We start from the raw sequence: 15,900 nt of genomic DNA on the forward strand, positions 1-15,900 counted from the left end.
TTAACATTTTCAACTTACAATGGCGTTACGTACCAAAGATCTGTAGATGCTAAATTTTCTGTGTTAGTAATTTCAAACCCAAATTTATCTTTCCTATTATAATTTTCATCTTCATTTGATCCAAACTGTCCAAATTCTGATATTCTCTGAACTGGGAATATACTGAGTTTTCTGGATTGATCCTATAGAGCAGTGGTTCTCAAATGGGGATGATTTCGTGTACCCTAGAGGACATTCAGCAATGTTTGGAGACATTTTTGATTATCACAGCTGGGGTGGAGGGTGGTTGTGCAATTGGCACTCATTTTGCTTGGGAGGGATGGCATCAGGACAGAAAAAAGTCCCAAACACTGTATAAAGTCCTAACAGCTTCCCAGGTTGGGAGAATTTCAAACTCCTTTTAAAAAGAATTAAGTTACTCCCTGTGCTCCCATTATTTTAGTGATTTCTATATATCCTTCCTCATTCCAAAACTGTTCTGAGGTGGTTAACTCTCCCTGTTGTGTTGACTCAATTTTCCCATATAAAGCTTACACAGGCTTTAGGACTGATCAATACAAGTTTCAGTTTAGGAGGAAAAACGATTCTGGAAGGACCAAGAAAAACTATCGTGTTTTGGCAGTTAGAAGATAGGAGTTAAATTCCTAGTATGTATATAGCACTAAATGCTGAGAAGGATATTTTTTGAAAGTATAAATCACAGCTGGTGTCCGTAAGTAATTTATAATTTGTCTGAGAGAGATAGGCTCAGTGCCCAAGGGAGGATGGCTTCCATTACACACAGCCTGTGCTCAGGGCCTTGAGGCGGGCACAGCCCTCAGTGCTCTCCCTCCTCTGGCCAGGGAAGGAGGGGCAGAGCAGGAAGGGGTGGAGGTGGTCCTCAAGTGGGGACTGCATGGATAAGGGCTTGGAAGTGGGCGCACACTAGAAAGGCTGGGGGCAGTAAGTAAGCTAGTTAAGAGCTAAAGTTATGGTTTTATTCTGCAGATACAAGGGAGCCTCTGAAGGTATCCAAACAGCAAGTTAAAATGATTAAAGATGGCATTTACTAAGCACTTACTCTTTACTAGGCACATTCATTTAATTTCTTCCTGACAGCCCTGTGGCCTAGGTACTCTTCTTCCCATTTTACGGATGAAGAAACTGAGGCTCAGGGGGGTTAAATAACTCACTCAAGTCACACAGTTAGCAAGTATTAGAGCCAGGGTTCAAACCCATACAGCCCACAGAACCCACAGTCTTAACCACTTCTCCAGGCTGCCTCTCGATAGGAAAGGAATAATGAGAGAGGAAAAGACCAGACACGTTTGGGAGGGTGCTGCCAACAGAGCATTTCAAGTAGAAGTCGATAGGGTCAGATGTTGCTGAGCCATCAGGAACGAAATCTGAGAAACAGCCATCGGATCTGTGATTAGGCAATCATGGGTGACCTTTAAGAGTTCCATTTCATTAGAGGGATAGGGACAGGGGTTCCTTGTAGGGTATCATGGGAGAAGTGACAGCAGAGAGAGCCCCAGGAAAGAAACTGACAATGAAAGGACAGGGAGAGATGGGAGAGAAATTCCCAACCTTTTCTTTTGAAACAGTGGAACACTTTCTTTATTTGAGGGACTAAGATATATTCACCCTGTTCTTTTGTTTTGAAGGGCAAGACTAACAAATTTCAGTAGGCTTGGTTAAAGGAGAATTAGCAAGTGTCACAGAAATTGTTTATTAAAAACACTGCATCAAATTGAGGTACAACACAAAGATTTAACTGTTTGAAGGGAAATAGTTATAGAGAAAGGTTACTTGACCTCTTGACCTTATATATACACTGCCTGGCCCGGCCTGATGGCAGTTTGGTAACTAAGGTAGGAGATCATGAGAGATTCACAGATCAAAGAACTTACCTCAGACCTGTTTTGAGCCAAGAGAGAGCAGCCGAAAGCAATGTGTGCATTACGGTTTTAGACGGAAATCCAGAGAACAGCTGCTTGATTCCAACCCCGACTTCCAAACACCTGGGCTGCAAAGGGCAGACTACTTATTAAAATTCTTTGTTTTAATGAGCTGTGGGAACCTGAGTTATCAGCCCCTGTTCTAGCTACTGGGTACTTTTTATGACAAATCAAAAGCAGTTTTAGGGAGGCTACATTTTTTTTGAAGGGGAATTCTCTCCTGGCAGGTAATTCAGACTACGTAGGGCAGTAATTAAAGCTGGGAGGAGGAGGAGAGGAGGAGGAGAGGTGGAAGAGAGGAGGAGGGGGAGGAGGGGAGGAGGGCTCCCCATGGCTGAGGAGCACTTTCACTGACCTTATCCCATAACCATGAACTCCCTCCAGTATCCCAGTATACTCAATTCTAAAGTGTTCTAAGTCTGAATTATTCCCCCCAACTCCCCCATTTTGCTTGGGCCCAAGAACTACTGCAAACAAAAGATGTATGACCAGAGTCGGGACAGCTTGGGCTGAAAGAATCTGTCTGTGATGCTGTTGGTACATGCTTCCTGTCAAAACTCAGACACTCGAGCTAAGTGCTTGGGCAATGAACTCTCACACTCTGGCTTAAACAGGAAAGATACCAACAGGTATTTAATCTTTAAAAAATGCAACAGTTTGATGCTGGTGGTGCAGTGATTAGTCTACCTGTGTGAATGTCCATGGATTCTTTTTCCTTTCTAGTAACTTAGGCCACTAGGAAAGTTGGTGGAATCTGGTGCCTTCTTTGGAAGTCTTCAAAAAACATGTATGCCAAATAGAGGGGAACCCGAACAGGTCTCCTCTTCATCCCTGGCCATCTCCCCATGTACTTTTTGCTGCCTTGTCACACACCCTGGCCCTCAGGTGACTTTCTTTCCATTTCCCTTTGTCTACCTGGGAGGTTTCTCTCCCTGACAACCATTTAGGACAAGATCCCTCCTGATTTTTCTCTACTTCCCTTGCTATTCCCCCAAACACACACACAGAGTCTTTGCATTTTAGAGTTTCACTGCTCACTCCCGGGAAGTGTAAGTGCTAACAAAAACAAGGAGAGTAGGAGGCTGGAAGGATTCAAGGATGCCACAGTGACTTGTCAGTTCTTTTCCACAACATCAGGGCTGGGAGTGAACAAAATAGACAAAATCCCTGTGCTCTGGAGCATTCATTACCTGGGGGAGACGGACAATAAACAAAACAACCAATTTATATGGTAAACTAGGTGAGGGACTACCGAATGAAACCAAAGCAGGGAGGAGGGCTAAGAATGATTTTGGGAGAGGGCTTAGTTTTAAAGGAGTAGTCAGACTTTGAGCCAAGCCAAAAGGTGAGGGAGCAAACAAAGCAGGTATCTGTGGGAAGGGCATTCCGGGAGAGAGAACCACTAGTGTTAAGGCTCTGAGGCAGGGGGAGCAGCAAGGAGCTCAGTGTGGATGGTCAGAGGCAGAGCGCTCTTCATTCTGCAATCAGAAGGAAAAAGCCCAAGTCCGAGCCACTGATCAGGGCTTGAATCTCAGCTTGGCTCCTTAAATCTCGTGGACCTTGGACTCTGCCTCTCCTCATCTATACACAGTTAACCACGAAGGATAATTGCAAAGGGTTAAAAGAGATACAGAATGTAAAAATACCTATCACAGGACATGGATTGTGCCCAGTTCCTACCCACCACACATTAGTCCCTTGCCTCTTCCCCCAGTTACAGGGCTCCTCTCATCTAGCTCCCACAGTGGCTGAATAAAACGTATCTAGAAGTATGCCATTCATGGGCCACTAAGAGTGCAAGATACATTACCCTGTGGAAGGAAAAAAAAAAAAACCCTGCAAACCATATTCATCTATGGGTAGTATTGCTGGCAAACAGGAACATTTCAGAATCCACATTTAAAAATCTAGAATTCACACCAAACTATTTACTGACTATTGCTGAGGGGTAAGATCACTAAAGATTCTAGCCATTGACCTTTTACCTTCTACATTTATGTAATGCTTAAGCATTTTACAATGAGTACACACTATATTTACAAGGAGAAATCACAGCATAGGCTAGTGTTGATTCGGGAGAAGTGATTCCCTGACCCTCTCCTAGATCATACTGAGTAGCCACTATTCCACCTCGCTTACCCAAGCAATGCCTGCCTCGTGGGACCTAACTTTAGGAACCCTCACACCTTCTATGTGGGGAAATTGGGTGCAGATAAGGCCAAAGGGAGCTACAGGGTTCACCGATGAAGGTCCTAGGGGCGTGTGCCTGGCCAGCAACTGTGAACTCTGGTACAGTTTGGAAAGGGGATGGATTAACTCATGGATTGTGAACCATTTTCTTAATAAAATTAAAACTCTTGCAATGGCTGCCACTAAGGAGAGAGAGAGACTGATGAAAATAAAGTATCTTAAAGTAGGCTGACTGTGAACTTCTTTTATGATTCAAGATTGTTGACACTGAAAAAAAAAAATCTCATTTTAAAAAACACCAAGCAAAGAATACTAAAACAAAAAACACATTTCACAGCTAAGAAGATTACAAGGTCAGTCAAAGAGAGACAAATAAGCCAGTTTCCATGTCTTACTCAACGATGCGTTAAAATGTACACTACAACAGTCACTGCAATGCATGCTACCTATAGGTTGGAAAAATTTTAGTTGTTTTCCTCACCTCCAAAAAAACCCAGAAAGACACTTGGTGAGGGGGAAAAAATAATACTTAAGCATCCATAGTTGACCATATGGTTTTTCCCAGTTTAGGCATATGATTCAAGAAAAAAAAATGTAGTCCAGAAACATTTTTACATTCTTCAGATTGACCACTGCACCTAAAAGGATGCTCAGCTCTGATTAAATAAAATCCTGCTTGAATGGAATCGAGTAGACGTCTACTTCTTGTATGCTTTTTAATTATGAGATTTCTGACTAAAGAAAATAGTGATGGTCTACATAGGAAAACCCATTTCCTCTCCAGAAATCACCCAACACCCCCCTTAACTTTCTGCTGTTTCCCCAGTAACATCAGGACTCATCGTGAGTTTATCTGATCATAGACTGGAAATCCTCAGGGCAGAAGACTCCATCTCAGCATTTCCATAAACACCAGGAAATATGCTCTTCTAAAACCCAGTGTTTTCCATGAGGCAAAATGGTTATCCAAATTGCTTTACTGTCAACACAACAAAGTATAATGACAAAAGTAAGATCATTTCTAAAACCAGTTGCATTGCCCAAGGAAGAAAATAGAGCTAACAGAATTTATAAGAGAGTCTTATATTCCTACCTAATATTGGCCATCAATTTATAATTAAAAGCTGTAATTTCCAGGGGATATAATTTTCAAATAATCCCTTATATTTACATATACCTTTCTCACTACCATCTTAAATATGTGACCTGAATATAAAAGTTTGTAGCCCCATTGAGTGGATTTTCCATTGATGCAACTATAGCAATTTCTAAGTCTATGAGAACTACTGGAATGTGCAGCAAAATCCAGTATTTGCATTATAATAATGCGCTTGCAAAAAAAGATTAAGTATACATCCATAGCTGAATGCACAGATTCTAAGATCTTCAAGTGAATAATTGCTACTATCGTAGAGAGACTGGATTATGGTCCATGACTGGTCTGGATTCCTTCAGCCCATTAAGGCACTCACATACGAGTGTGATAGACAATGTTGTTCTTATGACTGGCACTGAGACCAGAAGCCAGTATGCAGGGTGGCAAGAAGACTGGAGTGGGATGCGATAATGAAAAACATGAGTGATTCATTCTATCTGATGCACATACAATTTATAGATTTAAATCTGAAGGGAAACAACTTTTTTGAACTTAACTGCTTATTTGAGAGAGTTAAAGGAAAGCATGTCTAGGATACCATTTTTTATAGGCTCGGTGCCACCTCAAAAAATTCCACACAGACCCATTCTGAAACAACCGTTTCTCTTAATGGAAATCCACAAAGATTGACGCGGAATCTATGAAGTGGAAAATCAGATCCAAGCATGTATGCTCTTGCATAAACTTGATCTTAATTAAAATACAGATGCAGTAGCAGCACCAGGGTTAAAGGTCCTTCCCAATGCCCCTCCACCCCAGCAATCAGAGGCACTTGAGTTTGCATCTTTATTCTGATTCTTGACTGTGTGACCTTGGGCAAGTTAGCTAACCTTTCTTAGTCTTACCTTCTTCATCTTCAACATGGAGATAACAAGTTTGTTGTGAAGATTAAATGAGATCATGCACAAACACCCTTTAGCTCCGTACTTGGCACATATGAGTATTTAAGAATGTGTCCTCTTGATTAGATGTGGCACACTGACTATAGATTACAAGCAATTAGTTCTGCTGCCATATCCCAATGTCTTGTGATACCCATATTCACTTTATGCTTCCAGTTTGTTCTATTCTTTTTACCACAGAATGGGGGGAGGGGCAGAGAAAGGTAATCAGTTACATATATCCCACTTTTTGGACTGCCGCTTGAAGCAAGGGGAAAAGCTAGGAAATTGGTAACCTAGACACTGAAAAGAAATTCAGTCTTTAGGATATGATGTTATAAGTGTATGGGATATATACAAATCATGTAATTTATAACATACGGAGCATCAAATCATAGATTAAATTTTAAAAGAACAAATGACAAGCAATATTAAAGAAGACAGGAAGAACCAGTATGGGCCTATCGCTAAGTATTAGTGACTGAACCAGGAATTGGTGGGCTAGATTATGGAAGATTTCATGGGGCCTGACTTCCAACAGGTGGCATGCTTTAGTCATCTTCAGATGCAAAACCTTAATGAGTTTGAGTATGCAAGTCTCGAGGATCCTGTTCAAGGCCTCCTCTCGGCAATCACGGGAAACAATTTTCTGGCCTTAAGCCTCCTTGGCAAGTTAGCAAGCAGGGAGAACTATGTGCACCTGTGTCCCCTGAAGGGGGTTCTGGCCTGACGGTGAAAGCCCACCATCCTTTCCTGACAGCACATCCTGCCGCTGTAGCGCCTCCAGACAAATGGGGGAAGCCCACTAGGAAGTGGTCACGACCAACCAAGCCACAAATGCTCAGGGTGTGGGATTTCCACCTCAGTACCACGCCTGAAAACCGAAAATAGGCGCCACTCAACCCATACTGCAATGGGATTCCCCCCAGCAGCAATCCACCCCCCCACCCCGGCTTGCATGTTTTATTAATAAATGCAAGATGGCACACGGAGGCAAAGAATGGGAGGTAAAGCTTCTGCAGCTGGACCCGAACCAGAGCAGTTTGCAAAAATAAATAAGAAGCATGTGACAAGAAGCAGATCCCCACGCTGGAGCTGAAGCCCTGGATTGCCCCACGCACCCTCGTCTTGCTCCCCTGGCGAGGGGCGATGAAGGTCAGTGGTAAGATCCCAGCCCTCCCGGACACGAACCCTACAAACCTTGACCCGCCCCCACCCCCGCCCTGGCCACAGGACCCGGGCATCAAGGCGGGGAAGCCCTGGCCACGGCCGGCTTCGAGGACACATACCTGCTGCCTGGGCTCGGGATCCTCTCGGCTCTGCAGCGGCGCCGGCCGCAGCTCGCGCTACCGGGGCTCCCCTGTCCGCCCCCCCCCCCCCCGCCCCCTCGCGGCTCCGCCGCTCCCTCTGCTCCTCCGCCCACCGCGCTCGGGGGCGCGCGCGCGGTCTCGCTCGGGCGGCTCGCCGGGCCCGCGCCTGCGCCCTTGCATTCCGCCGTGGGCGCGCGCGCGCCCCTGCAGGCTACGGAGCGGCGGCGCGGCTGTCTAGGAAACCGGGCCTCGGCGGGTCCGACTGGCGGCCGGAACCCGGCAGGGGGCGGAGGCTGGGCAGCCAGCAGGACCTGAACGCAGCGTACCGGCGTCGTGGCGTGGGTGAGGGGTCGCGCGGCCGAGTTGGGGGGCCCGCGTGTGCGCGTGTGGAGAGGAGGGGGTCGCGAAGGGAAGGTCTGAGGTGGAGGCGGGCGGGGCGCCCCCGGGAAGCAACAAGTGCGGAGGCCGACTGAACCTTGCCCGGGGGTTTTCGTACAATCCAGCGAAGAAGACTTCTCTGTGTTTGGTGCAGCGCTTTGCAGTTTCCAGAGCTCTTTGCCAGTTTTTCGTTACATCCGCACATGGCACCGTGTGAGGGAGCGAACGGCAGGCGTTGCCCTCTACGTTTTGAGGCCATCCAGGAGGGAAACACCGCTTTCTGGCCCGGGTCGTGACAGAATCAGAGACCACTGACCCTCCGTGGGCGGTCTTGGGAGAAGAATGCCTATCAGGACCTTCATTTGATAGCCTCAGCCCCGGGCCCTTGTAGGACAGTGTTTCTCAACCTTCCACCCCCACTTTCCATTATCGCGTTCTTAAGAAAGCGTTTTAGACATTTTGCTCACGAATCGCCGCCCTCCCCCCCATGAAATTCAAATATCACTGATAAACTGTATAGCTGTTTATGTACCATAGGTGTAGCTGTGTTTTATACATGTAGTAAGATTTCGCCCACTGGAGATGATATCGACCTCGTTGAGAGTGTCTGTTACAGGACTATGTTTCTGGGTTAGTAGGTGGGGTAAGTGGAGTAGATGAGGATTCTGGATGCACCCACAAATATTGTCTGTAGGTTAGAAGAGTTCATACACACACACAACAACAACAACAACTCTGATGTCTGCCAAGTACTGCCATGAGTAGTGGAACACGGTCACTAAGTCAGCTTCTGAACTCATAACTTTTATTTTAGTCTCCATCAGTTCGTGCTAAAAATATAGCCATGGGGTCCTGACATTTTTGTTAAAATACCTGAAAAGTTTGGAAATCCTCCTTTCTAGAACACTTAGTCTAGTGTAGCCTTTGGCTCTGCAGACCATCTTGATTTCCAGTTCTCCTGCCTCTTCTGAAGGTGTTTTGTTTTTGTTTAGGCCCATTTGGCCTCCCAAGAATGTTTCTGTCATTCTTGCTTCCTCCTCCCCTTCTGCTTTGCTAGCTAAAAAGATGGAAATTGTGGAATTGAAAGACTTCAAAACCTAAGTCATGAAATTGCGCCAGAGCCTGGATCATGCTTTTCTCAGACCCAGGAATATCCAGGTATGGAGTATCTAATTTGGCAAGTTGGGAATAGGTCAAGGTTCTTCAGTTCATCCCTCAGATTTCAGTGCTTCTTATGCTAATGGTGGAATTTCAGAGGGATAAAAGCCCTTGGAAGTGATATTTGTAGAAGCTACCAGGGTTGCCAGAGGATTTTTCTTTTACATTTCCAGAAGGAAGAAATGTGGACTGGAGGGGAGAAAGTGAGGATGGGTCAAGAAAATTTGAGAGTATGGATGACATGGGGGTGAGGGGAGTATAGTTTTCTGACAAGTGGTGGCATTTCGATTATACTTGAAAAAAGTGTAAAAAAAAAAAAAAAAAAAGCCTTGGCATTGTTGGCTCACATTGTTATCCGCTGCATTTTTTTCCCCACTTAGCGAACTTTGAAGATTTGCTAATACCATTGAAAAGCACCCAGTTACAATGCTAGTTAAAAGAGTAGGACAAGTATTTTGAAACTTACAGATGAATTGGAAGATCACTTTGGTTTACTGGGAGTCTTTGTAGTCCAATACAATTTTTGGTTCCAGGTGAAATGCTACTTCAAGGAAACTTTTGGTCTACAATGGCTGCTGTAAAGACAGCCAGAGGGAAAAAAACCGTGTAGAAATTATGTGCTAACATCTTTACCAGTATCTTCTAAGTGTGCTACCCCAACCCTCTTTTTTGGTAGTCTTTGAGTTCATGGAAAATCTAGGTGCAACCATTTTATGTGGTGAAGTAAAAAAAAAAAAAAAAAAAAAAAAAATCCCCAGACATGTATAATTTGTCAGCTCTATGCTGCCCCCTGGTGGTATCCTACTTCGCAGCACATACTCAAAATCTTCCCTCTCTTAAGTTAGGATATTGAAAACAGAAGTAGATAGGATGGCATTCAGCTTTCTCCAAACGGGCCCAGCTCTTGTTTTCAAATACCCCTAACACCCGAGGAGGACTAGCCCTTGAGGCTGATCAGTTTAGAGGAACATGAAGAGCTCTGGCAGGCCTAAGAGTTTCTTCTTGAACTTGCCTGTAAGAATCCCTTGGGGACTCTTGTTTAAAATCAGATTCTGGAGCCTTACCTCAAACACATTAAAATCTAATCTACAGGAGAGTGGCGTGTGATTTTTATTTTTAACTGCCCCAGGGGATTCTTATCAATAGGAGAGGTTGGGGAATACTAGAGCTAATAATCAGAACAGGTGCTGCTTCAGAAGACTAGGTGATGAACCAGAGGGAATTTTGTGGGTGAGGTAGTTCCACAGCAGTAGGAAAATAGGAGCTATAAAGCAGGAGTGGAAGAAATTAACTGGGTTTAATCCTTCTATGACACTTGCTTCTAATGTGGCTATAATTGGCATGATATCCCATACCAAAATGTGTTTTGAGGTAAGTCAGATTTTTATTTTTTAGTGAGCTCTCCACCCAATGTGGGATTTGAACGCATGACTCCAAGATCAAGAGTTGTGTGCTCTACCAACTGAGCCAGCCAGGTACCCCAGATTTTCTTTAAATTAAAAAGACTGTCTTTTCAAGAGTACCAGAATTACATAATCAGAAAATTTGTGCATGTATGTAGCTACAAGATTATGAGGGGGCAGATTAGAGATTATGTTGATATTGTGAATGTCTAAAAAAGATTGATAACCAGAGTTAAAATTTGTTCTCTTGAGGTAGTTACTTGTAAAAATAAAACATGAATCTGACGCCACATGATTTGTGAAATTTAATACCAAAAGATCTTAAATTGTTAATGTTTATGTACCTGTTAATATTTTAAAACCTTTTCTAAATGTTGATTTATAATGCAACCTCATTTACTTAGAACATACAGGGAGAAGGCCAATCTGAGTTAGTGAGAATCCTGAAAAATGGAATATGTGTGACTTTGATACTTATTTAAGCATTTGAGTATATTCACAGTAAGTGCTAACAAAGCAGCTTTTAAAAATCCTGCTGAGGGGTACCTGGATGGCCCAGTTGGTTGATCGTCTGACTCTTGATTTCGGCTCAGGTTGTGATCTCGGGGTTGTGGGGTTGAGTCCTGTGCCAGACTCAGTGCAGTTTGCTTGTTCCTCTCCCTCTGCTTCTCCCCGCTCTTCTGCTCATGCTCTCTCTCTCTAAAATGAATAAATAAAATCTTTTTTAAAAATCCTGCTGAAATGGCTTTAATGAGTAAATATGACTTTAAGTTAGCCAAGTTCATGTGCATACAGTCTGTGTGGGTAAAACACAAGGCATACTACCATCCACTCAGTAGGTCCTCAATTAACTTTAGTATTAAAAAGGTTTTCTTACAAGTAGGTTAAGTATACTTAATGTAGCAAACCCATCTTTACAGATAGTACTTCAATGGCAGATTTTCACCTTGAGCAGTGGCATACCAAGAGTGGGACAATAAGAGCATCACCTTGGGTGTAGGCAATAATAATTCTCATTGTCCTTAGAAAATTTAAACTGTAATAAACTCACTCAAAGTCTCTCTGCTTTTTATTACTGGTAATTTTTATGTATCAGAAATTCTAAGCAGTGTTGGTGATAAAAATCTACTGGTCTAAGTTCTAAGCAATTTTTGTAGTTATTTTTAAGTTTTAATAATATATAAGCTTTAAATTAACACATTTTAATTATCATTTAATAAATATATTCTACATGGAAGTGAATTCAGAGAACTCCCAGTTATACAGTTGGTCTTCTATATGGGTATTTTCCTAAGTAAATTGATAAAAATTCAGGGTAATTCAGGGCTTTGGGCACAGTTCATGTCCTCCTTAGGTCCATTTCTCATTTAAATAACTCTTAATTATTAATAAATAGTGGTAGCATGGTGATTGTAAGGATGAAGAAACAGAGCCTGATTGCTTCAGTATTGTTATTCTATGTGACCAGTTAGAGTTTTCATTTGTGTGAAATTAAGAGTGAAAGTGCAAACTTTGAGGTGTAATTTTTCTGGTTGGTAAGTACAAATTTTAGTTCCTATGTGAAACTATTCTTTTAAATAACTGAATCAAATATTTTTAACTTTAAAATTTATTCTTTTTGTTAATGTTTACTTCAAAACTAAAGAACAAATCAAGAGCATAGGAGGTGTATTGTTTTTATTTAGTACTTCAACAGACCAATATGTAGGTTTAAGATTTTCCGTTCTTCAAAAACGTTAATTCCATTACTTTTTTTTGGTACTATAATATTTATTTTATACTGGCATATAGGTGGATTTGAATAAAAGAATTTTCACAATCTGGGGGTGCCTGGGTGGCTCAGTCGGCTAAGCATCTAACTCTTGATTTTGATGCAGGTCATGATTTCCGGGTTGTGAGATCAAGCCCTGAGTTGGGCTCCACACTCAGTGTGGAATCTGCTTGACATTTTTTCCATCTGCCCTTCCTCCCGCTTGAGCTCGCTCACTCGCTTGCTCTCTCAAATAAATAAATAAAATGTTTAAAAAAAGAATTTTCACAATCTTACTTTCCTGGCTATTATTGTTTCATTTCATGATCATTACTTGAAATAATTTTGTCACATAGGGGAAGGGGTATTAAAAATGCTACCCCTCTGTATGTCATATTCTGAATATACTACTGGGCTAAAATGATCACAAAGTAAATGGTATTCAAATTCAGTGATCTTTACTATAAGCTTAATATTTAGAATTTTACTTGTCCTTCATGAGGAAATTGTTCCTTTGACTACCTAAGTCATGTGCTGAAATGGAATATCAATGATTTTATATATATTTATACATATAAAACATACATTTTTTTAAACATGAAAACGATCCAGTATTCAAATTCTAGTAAAACTGGGCTGTTTTAAAACTTAGCAAGCACATGTCTATGTGTTTATTGATGGAATCCTAGTAATTGCTGACATTTATTAAATGTTTGTAATGTGCCAGATACCATTCTATGTGCTTTATATGTGTTAATTTTGTTATGACATCCCTAATGGGAAGGTACAGTTATCTCATTTTACAGAGCGAAAACTGAGGCACAAAGGGATTAAGTAACTTGCTCAAGATCACATAGCTAGTAAGTGGAGGAACGAAGATTTATCCTGATTCAGAGACCCCAAGTTCAACTCTAGTGCCTCAGTGACTCGCATGTATACACCAAATTGTGCCTCAATGAGTTTGAGAAATCATTTTGTAGTGAGAAAAGTATTTTGAATTTCAGGGTTCCATCACTAATTCATCCTGTAACTTTGAATAAGGCAGTTAGGTAAATGTCCCTTATTTAGAGAGGCTGGAACTTACTCCATCTAGAAGTTCTCTGAATTTCTTTCTAGTTATAAATTTTGATGATTCTAGGATTATTTTTATGTAAAGAAGAAAATTTGATTTTTCATTTATCTAATAGACTAAAAATGAACTAGAAAAATAATTAGTATGATTGAATAACTTAAGGTAGATAAATTTTTGATGTTTTGCAGTTGCAAAATTATACTACTATTAAACCTTTTATGTTCATTATTTGACTACAGAAAGACCATAAACTTCTTTGGGATTGATTGTGCATTCCAAAAATTGGCTTGGTATAAAAACATACTACTCATATATGCTACTTTTATATAATTTTAGGTGTTTGAGCCACTGCCTTGACCTTCTCAGTGCCATATAAAGTAAAGCTCTTTGGGGGAAATGAACTTTTAAAGTGGAAGATAGATCATACTGTATACCACTCTTCCTCCTTTCTCATGAAGGTTATCACCTTACTGAAATGACAATCCTTATTAACTCTATCCATAATATTTTTTCTTGGTAGAGACATAAAAAAAATAACTTTAAAATATTTATTTGAGAGAGAGAGAGAGATGTGTGTGAAGGGGCAGAGGGAGAGGGAAACCAGACTCCCTGCTGGGCATGGAGCCTGAGGTACTGGGCTCTATCTCAGGATCCTGAGATCATGAGCCCAGACCAAGAGTCCAATGCTGAACCGACTAAGCCACCTAGCTGCCCCCAAAAGTAAATTTTTTTAAAAAGATTTTTTATTCATTTGAGAGACAGCAAGGGAGAGCATGAGCAGAGGAGTGGGTCAGAGGGAGAGGGAGAAGCAGACTCCCCACTGAGCAGGGTACCCCACTGGGGGCTCAACCCCAGGACCCCGGGATCATGACCTGAGCCGAAGGCAGACCGACTGAGCCACCCAGATGCCCCCAAAAGTAACTTTTATAATAAAAGAAATATAATTCCTTGCCATCTCTCCAGACTCCCTGCTTGAAAGGGCATCCCCCCCACACACAATTCAGTACTCTTTTTTTTTTTTTTTCCTTTTTTCAGGGAGGGGAAGAGAGAGAGCATGTGAGCAGAGGAAGGAGGCAGAGGTACAAGCAGATTCTGCGCTGAGCATGAGCCCTATGTGGGGCTCAATCCTATGACCCCGAGATCATGACCCGAGCTGAAATCAAGAGTCTGATGCTTAACCAACTGAGCTGCCTAGGAACCCCAATCCTCTTTTATTAAAATTCCATATCCCTCTTAACCCAACTTTTAGCCTTGTACTTAACAATAAGTAGTTTTCCTAGAGCTTAAAAAAAAAAAAAGTTGGGGAAGGAGGAGAAATTAAACATGTCAACAAAGTAAGATTTCTGCTGCTTATTATGAAGTCCTCAGGAGTATCACCAAGTAGAAGAAAAAGCTGATATGAAATTTGTAAACATTCTGCTTTCCTTCTCTTTATGTGCTACTAAAATTGTTATGTAAAATATTTTCCATTTTTATTTTTCTTTATGGCTGACATAATTTCTTTCAAAGCAGAGGAAATAGAGGTGAAGTATAAAGTGAGAGCCAGTTTCTTCTCTACTCTGCAATCTGGGAGAAAAAACTTTTACCCAAGGACAAATCAGGTAAGTAAGTATTTGTTATTTCATTCTAATGTTTCGGGGCCATACCTGTAGCTGTAATTTGTCAACTATAACCATAGATCATGGGTTTAATTTAAGAGACAATAATGTAGACTCCACAGTATATAAAGTTCTGTAACATTTAATTTATAGAAGCTTGGGTCTCAATTCTAATATTTGAGAAAGCCTGTAGAACCATGAAAACATTAAAAACAACAAAGTTCTGTAAACTGGTTAAATCTAAGTCTGGTCTTCATGATTTAAAAACAATATGAATAGAGCTAAAGAAGGTTAAGAAAGTTTTGGAGAATAGTCAGGAGTCTGGAAAATAGTCCAACTTGTTGAGCTTAGAAAATCGAAGGCTAAGAGGTGATAATGCTTTTCAAGTAGGTAAGATATTATCATACTGAGCATGGTGCCTGTCCTTTTCCCATCTCCAGAGGGGAAATGCAGCAGGATAAATTTACGTTAGAAAAAATCAAAGATTTTCAAAACCACAATGATATACCACCTCACACCAGTCAGAATGGCTAAAATTAACAAAACAGGAAACAACAACATGTTGGCGAGGAGGGGGAGAAAGGAGAACCCTTTTACACTATTGGTGGGAATGCAAGCTGGTACAGCCACTCTGGAACACAGTATGCAGGTTCCTCAAGAAGTTAAAAATAAAGCTACCCTATGATGCAGCAATTAACACTACTAGGTGTTTCCCCAACGATACAGATGTAGTGATCTGAAGGGGCACCTGCACCCCAATGTTTATAGCAGCAGTGTCCACAATAGCCAAACTCTGGAAAGAGCCAAGATGTCCATCGACAGATGAATGGATAAAGATGTGGTATGTGTATGTATGTATACACACACACACACACACACACACACACACACACAAGTGGAATATTACTCAGCCATCAGAAAGGTTGACTACTTACCATTTACATCAACATGGTTAGAACTGTAGGGCATTATGCCGAGCAAAGTAAGTCAATCAGAAAGACAGTTATATGGTTTCACTCCTATGTGGACTATAAGAAACAGCACAGAGGATCATAGGGGAAGGG

At 41.7% G+C, this 15,900-nt stretch overlaps 1 protein-coding gene and 1 long non-coding RNA gene across 13 annotated transcripts in view; one reads left to right on the top strand and one right to left on the bottom strand.

Moving 5' to 3' along the window:
- Positions 1-7,536, bottom strand: part of TMEM266 (transmembrane protein 266) — a 122,590-nt gene extending 115,054 nt beyond the window's left edge. The window contains exons 1-2 of one of the 2 annotated variants that reach the window (XM_044380434.2): positions 7,457-7,519; positions 1,893-2,008 (exon numbers count right to left, since the gene is read on the bottom strand). The gene's annotated coding sequence lies outside the window, so the exon portion shown is untranslated. Of the gene's footprint in view, positions 1-1,892; positions 2,009-7,456 lie in introns of both variants that reach the window. The other variant, XM_026489480.4, reaches the window with a different exon arrangement.
- A 155-nt stretch (positions 7,537-7,691) lies between these two features.
- Positions 7,692-15,900, top strand: part of LOC113248074 (uncharacterized) — a 105,796-nt gene continuing 97,587 nt past the window's right edge. For 2 of the 11 annotated variants that reach the window (XR_007190556.2, XR_006408479.3), the window contains exons 1-2: positions 7,901-10,488; positions 14,748-14,839. This is a non-coding gene — a long non-coding RNA (uncharacterized LOC113248074). Of the gene's footprint in view, positions 7,820-7,900; positions 10,489-14,272; positions 14,318-14,747; positions 14,840-15,900 lie in introns of those variants that run through there. The other 9 variants (XR_008956113.1, XR_008956110.1, XR_008956111.1 and 6 more) reach the window with 9 other exon arrangements.

This window comes from Ursus arctos, unplaced genomic scaffold (genome assembly GCF_023065955.2).
Source record: "Ursus arctos isolate Adak ecotype North America unplaced genomic scaffold, UrsArc2.0 scaffold_28, whole genome shotgun sequence".
Lineage (NCBI taxonomy): Eukaryota > Metazoa > Chordata > Mammalia > Carnivora > Ursidae > Ursus > Ursus arctos.